Source organism: Physeter macrocephalus, chromosome 7 (assembly GCF_002837175.3).
Source record: "Physeter macrocephalus isolate SW-GA chromosome 7, ASM283717v5, whole genome shotgun sequence".
Taxonomy (NCBI): domain Eukaryota; kingdom Metazoa; phylum Chordata; class Mammalia; order Artiodactyla; family Physeteridae; genus Physeter; species Physeter macrocephalus.
In genome coordinates, this window is record NC_041220.1 from 103,989,978 (window position 1) to 103,997,751 (window position 7,774).

Consider the following 7,774-nt stretch of genomic DNA (forward strand, 5'->3'; position numbering starts at 1 on the left):
ACATTGGAAAATATCCACTTATTTAGCTGTACCAGTGAGTTGAATTTTACTTATTTAAGATTTTTACCAGACTGAAAAAATAATCAGATGGAAACACCAAGTCACACATGGGCTCCAACTCTTGTAACATGTGAGCCAAACTAATGTAGAATAAACAAAGGAATCTGAGTTGAAATTCGAGCCTCACAAATAACTGGTTATGTGACTTTGGACAAATCACTCAACCTCTCCCCAAACTTTGCTTGCTTATCTGTAAGATAGGGGTAATTAAGACAAGAGCCTTCTTACCTCCCAGCATCCTGAAGGGCAGGTAAGAAAGGGATGTGAAATTTAGCCATTAACTGTAATATGCTAAAGTAGATATATTATTATATCCTTATGAAATTTTCTGGGACTGGGGGGGGAGTATCTACAGCCTATTTCATATCCTTGATTCTGAATTGTAATACAGTCTGCAAATGCACAGATAGTACTCATCTCAGCCAAGTTTCATTTCTCTCCTAAATTTTGAGGTAACGTCTATGACTTTTAATGAGATGACTCTAATATGTAGATTATTTGAAAAGCACAGAGAAGATCACACTAAAATCCTATGAGAAAAATCTTTGTTTTATGCCCAATTTTATAAATTCAACTTTTAAAATGCACTAATATTAAAAAACAAACCACCAACAACTAAAAAACCTTCTGGAAGGAGAGATATTTTACCCAAAATATCAGTATGAAGAGATTTTTATGGCTGGTTTTAAAACCCCTTAAATTAGGGGGTCGTAATGGAAAGTCTGACAGGCTTAAATAAGGCAGTTCAAAATACATTCTTAACACTTAACACATACCATACATGAAATGTATTTTTAACATGCTGTATGTTTATTACAGATTAAATACTTAAAAATGGAGAAACAGCCCAAATGTTTCTTAAATATTTGCTTAATATAGTCAGAACACATTGAGAATTGTAACCATGAAGGGTACATGTTAAGTGTTTAACTAACATCAAATGCAATAGAATGTTTCATGTGAAATGTTAAGCAGGTGATAAAAATGTCATGTGAGGCAACAGATTACAGTTTCACCCCAAATTTTCTCTAATTAAGGTGAAACTATGGAGAGACACTTGGTTGGCTGGCTACAAGTCCTGAACTTGTGAATATCTTGGGCTGATTTTGCCTTGATCCATTTCTCCTCTGAGGGACTGTTTACAATCATCTGAAACATTGCTTTTCTGTCAGGGTGTTGCCTCCTCTTGTTGCCATTCCTGACTGCTTTCAGGAGAGGTTAGGCACATCTTTTCTGTACCTTGTGCCAATCTGTGCAACGTTATATGGTAACACATTTTTATCACATTAAGTTGGACAGAGAGTGCTAACTCTATTGTTGCTAGTTGTGTGACCTCGGGCAAGTTACTTAACCTCTCTGTGCCTCAGTTTCTTCTCTTGTAAATTGGAGATGATCATAGGACCTCATTCACTGGGTTGTGAGGATGAAATGAATTGAAATGGGCTTAGAACATGTTCCAGCACAAAGTGTTAGTTCAATACTTAACATGTACTCTTCATTCTAAAATTTGCAGTGTGTTCTGGTTACAGGAAGCAAACAGTTAGTTAAGGAATATTTGCATTCCCCTCATTTAAAATTACTTAATGTGCAATAAGCATATAACATGTTAAAATACTTTTTTTTTTTTAAAGAAGATGTTGGGGGTAGGAGTTTATTAATTAATTAATTTATTTTTGCTGTGTTGGGTCTCTGTTTCTGTGCGAGGGCCTTCTCTAGTTGCGGCGAGCGGGGGCCACTCTTCATCGCGGTGCGCGGGCCTCTCACTATCGCGGCCTCTCGTTGCGGAGCACAGGCTCCAGACGCGCAGGCTCACTAGTTGTGGCTCACGGGCCTAGCTGATCCGTGGCATGTGGGATCCTCCCAGACCAGGGCTCGAACTCGTGTCCCCTGCATTAGCAGGCAGATTCTCAACCACTGCGCCACCAGGGAAGCCCTAAAATACTTTTTAATGTACATGTTAAGTGTTCGTTTTATTTTTTAAACAGTTTTGAGATTATCTGGTTAAAAGTTCAGTTCATCTCCCCCAGTAGACTGTCATTTTCATCATGATATTTTCTTCCTGTATTTCTGTTGGTAGTAAGATGTAGGGGCTCAATTACTGTGTACTGAAAAGATAAGTGAATGAATAAATAAATGTAGACACCCCACTAGATACATATTTACCTAAACAATCTGACTAGCTTATTTTTTTTTTTTTTGCAGTTTCTAGAGCTTCAGAGAGTCCTGATTTTTTAAATCAGAGATTCCTGATTAAACACCATTAATTAAAGAAACCACTTCTAAACTGCAAAAGGCCTGCCTTTTGAACAAAAAACCCAATGTAATTAACGTGTCCATAAATTAATGTCTCAAGCAAGGCACACTGAAATGAGTTTTGGCAACTGATGCAGATATTGGGAAAATACTTCCTTATCCTGTGACTCTGGGCAGTTATGTAAATCCACTGTGCCTTCATTTCCTTATCTGCGCTGTGAGAGTAATAAAATATCTACTATACAGGCTAAATGAATTATCGTGTAGCAAGTGCTTAAAATGGTGCCTGCCATGTAGTAAGTGCTCAACCAATGTAGGGTAATGTTATTAAAATAATCATTATAATTACTTATAATTCTGTAAGTAGTAATTATAAGTATAATATGTTAAATGCATTACTCCATAGTGCCCTTACTATTGTTTAGCATACTGAAGATACTCTGTCTTGGTTTTGCTCTTGTATATTTTCATACTTGTTTTCCATTTCTGTCTTTGTCCATACGCTCCTGGAAGGAGAGGGACTGTGTACTTTAGTCTCACTGATAACTCTCCACAGTTCCGATCGGCATAGCTTCTTGAAAGGTGGCTACGTTCCCCTGACTCCTCCACCCTCTGGACAAATACTGCCACGGAGTGAAAAGCCAGAATGTCATCTTCTTAGATGAAAAAATCTTAATATAACTGATGAAAATTCTCCCTCCCTTTTTTTGAAGGAAAATACTGGTGGCTTAGAAAAATTAAAAATGAAACAGGTAATTGAGTCCAGCTGGCTCAGCTGCCAACAAAAGTCTGTTTCTCAGAGTAACTGTGGCTCAGAGCACTTGGAAATTAATTGTGTGGAATTTGAAGTTTACAGCAGTTTCGTACACGAGTGCTTTTAACACTAATCTCAAATTTGGAGATTGTTATCATTGCCTCTGACCTCATCCTTTTATCTCTGCATCACTAATAGGTCCATTATTTTATTTAGAAAATTTCAGGATTTACCTTCATTTTTGATAAATGATCACAGTTTAGAACTGAACCCTTTCTTTCCTCAAATTCCTGTGTTGTTGTTGTTTAATTTAAGAAGATTTTCTGTGCCTTTATTTCTTTATCCTAAACGTGAGTGATTTCTAGGACTGTGGGCAAAAAGTCAAACAGTTTCGGAAATCCAACTAATAATTGCTCCAACTAGTCTGCTTTTAAGGAAAATATAGGGAAGGCTGTGGGCTTAAGTTTAAGCACTTTACCTAATACACACTTGATGCAATTAATGAAAGATCGTTGGGAACTATGGAGCATATACACGTCACAGATTTTTTTTTAAATAACGGTTTTATTGAGATATAATCATATACCATAAAATTCACCCTTCTGAGGTGTACAATCCAGTGGTTTTCACTCTATCCACAGAGATGTGCAACCACCATCATTATCTAATTTCAGAGCAACTTCGTCACACACAACAGAAACCCCATGAACAATAGCAGTCACTCCCCAGGCCCCTCTATCCGAGCTCCTGGCAACCACTAATCTATTTTCCATTTCTCTGGACTTGCCTTATTCTTGACATTTAATATAAATGAAATCATACAATATGTAGCCTTTTGTGTCCGGCTTTTTCACTTAGCATGTTGTCTAAGTTCATCCACAGTGTAGATGTCTCAGTAACTCAATCCTGATTTTCATTGCTGAATAATATTCTGTTTGACAGATATACCACATTTTGTTTATTCATCAGTTGATGGCATTCAAATTGTTTTCTTTCTTTTTTTTTGCCATTGTGAATGATGCTATTGTAAACATTTATATACATTTATATTTCTCTTGGGTAAATACCTAGGAATAGAATGCTGAGTCAGAGGTGGGAGACTGAATATACAAATAGAAAGTGGCCAGAACATATATAAAAACAGAACTCAGACCCATAACCTTTAGCAATCTGCCCGGGAAACCAATCTCCTCAACAACAATAAACAGCTCAGAAAGCCAGCCTGATCTAAGATGGCTAACTGTAGCAACAATCTAGGAAGCTAAATAATAACTTCTGTAGTAATCAACCCCAAACAACCAGGACGTGATTAATAACTAACAACTACCCAATTGTTTTCCTGCCTTAAAACGTAGGACCAACCAGAGAAAGCAGTATTATGACCCCGCCAACAAATCACATAGACTGCTAGGCTTCTAGTTATCCTTCCTCCGGCTTCCCCATGTAAACAACTTCCGATCAGGGCACACCCTTTTTCCACTATAAAGCTTTCCCACTCCTCTGCCTGCCTTTGAATCTCTGCCAAAACACGAGTGATGGTGGCTGACTCCCTTGCTATACCAGCCTCGGAATGAACAGCCTTTGCTTTTCCCATTTCGTTGGTCTTTATTTCCATATATGTTAACTATCTGTTTACTATTTTGAGGAACTACCAAACTGTTTTCTAAAGTGGCTCACACACCACAGATTTTAATTCTCCTTTGCTTAATTATTGGTGCAAGCAAGGGGCGAAAGAGAAAGAATGCAGAGTGAGTTTGCTGGAGCAAATGGTTTTATCGCCGTTTTGTTTCATTCATAGGTGGAAAAGAGAACTGGTGTCAGACTTGGGAGTCATAGTGGAGCCTTGGGGAGCTTCAGGTGGAGACGATTAGGAGTCAGTTGAAAATTCAGTATTGGAGTTCAGAAAAATAGTCCAGTGTGGAGAGAGTCTGTATCTTCTACAACTTTCTTATAGTCACATTTGCTTTTCCAAAATCTTTCCTTTTGCCTCTCACACCTTTTCCTGGAGAGTCTTCCTTGTTGAAGGTCATTCTTTCAATATACCTTCCTCTTGGCTCATTAAGAATTGTAATAAGCCTTCTTTTTTCCTTAATAACTGAGTACAAGTACAGTGATTTGCAGCTTTTGGTAGGAAAAGTCGGGGGCAGGACAATAAACCAGGGAGATACCATGGCACCATGAAAGTCTGGAACTTTTAAAAAAAATTGATGACTTTTTGTTTGATTGGTTTGTTTGCGGTTATTAAGAGCTAACAACAGAACAGGTGTTTCAAAACTATCTCCCCTGTGGTGTGTGTATATATATATATATATATATAAAACATTTATATATATATATATATAAATGGAATACTACTCAGCTATAAAAAAGAATGAAATAATGCCATTTGCAGCAACATGGATGGACCTAGAGATTCTCATACAAAATGAAGTAAATCAGAAAGAGAAAGACAAATGCCACATGATATCACTTATATGTGGAATCTAAAATAAGACACAAATGAGAATCCCTGGCAGTCCAGTGGTTAGGACTCCGAGCTTTCACTGCCGAGGGCCTGGGTTTGATGCCTGGTCAGGGAACTAAGATTCTGCAAGCTGTGCTGCATGGCCAAAAAAAATACGTAAATAAAAACACTAGTTAAAAAAATAAAATATGACACAAATGAACTTATCTATGAAAGAGAAACAGACTCACAGACATAGAGAACAGACTTGTGGTTGCCCAGGGGGAGGCAGGTGGGGGAGGGAAGGACTGGGATGTCAGGATTAGCAGATGCAAACTATTATATATAGGATGGATAAACAACAAGGTCTTACTGTATAACACAGGGAACTATATTCAATATCCTGTGATAAACCAAAATGGAAAAGAATATGAAAGAGAATATAAAACAGAATCACTTTGCTCTACAGCAGACACTAACAAAACATTGTAAATAAACTATAGTTCAGTAAAATACATTAAAAAACTACCCATAGAAGCCTCATTTTAGCTCTAAGATTTGCATTTGTATTTGTTTCCTTATTTTATGTTAGGGATTATTTTGACCCTTTTATGTCTGCTGATATATCCTAAGTGATCAGAACAGTGCCTGGCACTTAGTAAGTGCTCAAACAATTCTTTCTGAAAGAGGACTCTTTTATTTTCCTACATTGTATGGTAGCTCCTACGTGGTAGAGTTGGAATCCAGTGTTAGGTCATTTAATTCCAAAGGCTGTGTGTGTTGCTCTGTCTATACCACATCTTCTCCAGTTTCCCTGTCACTCTATTGAAGGGAATGTGCCAGGTCAGGCTAAAGGCTACTTTAGTCTTCTTAAACGTCTCTTTCTTCCATTGTGATATCTATCTATCTATCTATCTATCTATCTATCTATCTATCTATCTATCTATATCTATCATCTATCTGTATATCACATATGATATATATGATATTGTATATAAATTGTATATATTTATTGTGATGTATATATCATATTATATATATATACACACGACGTATATACATCACTATATATATAATGTATACATATACACATTATATATATAATATATATAATGTATACATATACACATTATATATATTATATATATATATATGAAATAAAGTTTCATGGCAATGATTAAATGAGATAGTGCATGAAAAGCCCCAAGTCCAGTGCCTGTCTGTGAGTGGCAGCTGCTTTTACTATGGGGTTAGACCTGCAGGCTCCACCATGGCTGCTGGGCTCCCCTCTGCCCAGTCTCCTCTCCAGGTCACCTGGTGTGGCAGAGCAGGAGTCTGAAAGCTGGCACCTCTGAGTCACAGCCCCCTTCCCCTTCTGGTTGGGTCATTTTGTCAAACCAGACTTCTGCTTGTTTTTTCTTGCTTTAGTTTTTCTGCAGTTATCTTGTTAGGATCCCAGCCCCTCCAGACCAGAGTTCTCTGCCAAATGTGGGTTAGCACTCATATCAGGCAGGGCTCTTTTGGTTGCAAGTGACAGAAACCACTCAAACTGGCTTAAGCAAATAGTAATCATAGTAATAATGATGATGACGATGATAATGATTGTGATGATGTTAGGAAATTGAAGATACAGAACTGAGAAATCATGGCTGCATTGAGGGATGCAAATTAGATCAGAAAGACTCTTTCCCTCCAATTTTTGGCTCTGCTTTTTTTCTGTTTTAACCTCATGTTTAGATTTACTCTTTCCCCCAAGGTAGCAAAGATCATTTCTGATAGCTCTAAGCTTATAACATTTCAACTAATAGCAATCCCAGAGAATAGAACGCAGCTCTCTCTTTTCCATCATCTATATCAATTCCCTAAAATTACTCTAATTGGCCCAACTTGGGTCCCCCCAGATTTATCATTATTCCCAGTTTTGGCCAATCATGGCTGTGCCGCCTACAGCTGGGAAGATGAAGTCACATAATTGACAGGCCCATCAGGATCACACTGAGCAGGGAAAGGACAATTCCCCAAAGAAAGGGGAGCAGGACAGAAAAATAGCAGGTGTTCACGATACAGATACCACCTTATCTAGCTTTTGCACTGACTTGGAGTTTTAAGTGTTTGGATTTCTGGTGATGAGAATGATTTGAATCCTATAATAGCTGTGCTTTTTGGATATCATGGTTTGGGCCTGCCTGGCTGGTCTTACCAGTTTTGCATGGGTATCTTTGCATGGGAAGAGGCCCTTCCATGGCTTTCATTAGATCCTCAGG